The 1929-nt window shown below is 40.7% G+C and overlaps 1 non-coding gene across 1 annotated transcript; it reads left to right on the top strand.

Annotated features, from left to right (window-relative positions):
- The first annotated feature begins 1455 nt into the window (after positions 1-1455).
- On the top strand, positions 1456-1527 carry TRNAD-GUC (transfer RNA aspartic acid (anticodon GUC)). The gene has a single exon. It is a non-coding gene; the product is annotated as a tRNA-Asp (tRNA).
- The last annotated feature ends 402 nt before the right edge of the window (positions 1528-1929 follow it).

Raw genomic sequence — 1929 nt, 5'->3', positions numbered from 1 at the left:
AAGTTACCCAGCATTTGCTCATATTGGGTTGAGGGAAAACTCCGGAAAAAACCTCAACCAGGTAACTTGCCCCGACCGAGAATCGAACCCGGGCCACCTGGTTTCGCGGCCAGACACGGTAACCGTTGCTCCACACGCGTGGACACTACACTAAACCAAAAGAACATTATGTCATACTCCTTAAAAATGGAAGAGTCAAATTGAAGATTTTTCCACTAAAAATCTGTCCCCCTATCCCGTATTGTTCAAACGCAAGCATAGAAACCCCTAGACCTCCGAGTATGACTGATGGTTAACTCAGCGAATAGGGATTATAAAGAATGGACACTTCGCGTCGGTACCTTTGATGTAGCCGGAACCGATTTCAATGACCTTCAAGCCAGCTAGAGCGTCAGATTCTGCTTTCTCCCTAGAGTTGGCGCTGACATCACACCAGCTAGCAGTGGACACAGCGGAAATATAACACATATAATTAATACATCTAGGTACATTATGCACTCAAATAAAACAAATTGGATCCATAAAATAAATCCTTCATTAACTGTAATGTCTAGACTCTAGAGTTCCTTTATAATGAGAGTTGAGACGTTGACCCCAACAACAATTAAAATATGTAATGATTTGATAGCGCTGAAAATGGAAAAACAAAACTCTCACGAGAAGTAAAACCATATACCTATATTATATTATATACAAATATTAAACGAATTCGATACTTATTTTTATAATTCATTGTATTATTTTATAATATAATTTATGATATCTGAAATATAAAATATTATTATTACAACTAGTTTGTCACTGAGAAATAAGGAAAAGCTGTTAACTTGAATTTATTTGAAGCAAAGCGTTACTGGATTATGCAATAAGGTAGGCGATGCAAATCAATATTTCAGGTATAACTCCCTGTAAAGTTGATTTGAATAATTTCGAGGGAAAAATTGTTCCGGAGCCGGGTATCGAACCCGGGACCTTTCCCTCGAAATTATTCAAATCAACTTTACAGGGAGTTATACCTGAAATATTGATTTGCATAATACACGTCACTGTTCGTTAACAGAAAACCACAATTTAAGTCACACGGAGTTAGTGTGCACTCGAAGTTGGTTGCTTGACGGTTGTCAGCCCACTTTGAGGTCTAAGGATATAGAGGGAAAAATTGGATCGGTGTCGGTTAGAGTTCCCGGGTAGCTCAGTGGTACGTCAAACCAAAGGTCCCGGGTTCGATACCCGGCTCCGGAACAATTTTTCCCTCGAAATTATTCAAATCAACTTTACAGGGAGTTATACCTGAAATATTGATTTGCATAATACACGTCACTGTTCGTTAACAGAAAACCACAATTTAAGTCACACGGAGTTAGCGTGCACTCGAAGTTGGTTGCTTGACGGTTGTCAGCCCATTTTGAGGTCTGTGGATATAGAGGGAAAAATTGGATCGGTGTCGGTTAGAGTTCCCGGGTAGCTCAGTGGTAGAGCGTTGGTACGTCAAACCAAAGGTCCCGGGTTCGATACCCGGCTCCGGAACAATTTTTCCCTCGAAATTATTCAAGGTAGGCGATGTTTGGATCCTGTGCCTTAATTCTATTCTCAATTATTATCTCAGCGTATGCTCGATTACACTACCTCTAGCGCTTGAAAGTGGAACTAGCCGCTGGCGCACAGAGAAACAAAACACAGGGAAATTCGCTCAGTGTCCATTCTTTATAATCCCTATTCGCTGGTTAACTGTAGACGCTAGCAAACGTTACAAGTTGAGCCATGACTTACAAATTACAATATGTGCTTAATGAATTCTGAAACTACAAGTGATGGGTGTCGCAGGTTAAGTTCTGCATTATAGGCTGTGAAGTATTGGACTAGAAGGCTGGGAGGCAATCTGCGCCGCTTGTCGTACAACTTTGAGGAGGCTGATAATTGTTGTTCACT

This window comes from Periplaneta americana, chromosome 8 (genome assembly GCF_040183065.1).
Source record: "Periplaneta americana isolate PAMFEO1 chromosome 8, P.americana_PAMFEO1_priV1, whole genome shotgun sequence".
NCBI classification, from domain to species: Eukaryota; Metazoa; Arthropoda; class Insecta; order Blattodea; family Blattidae; genus Periplaneta; species Periplaneta americana.
The sequence above is the reverse complement of the archived record's forward strand: the minus strand, read 5'-3'. Positions and strand labels throughout refer to the sequence as shown.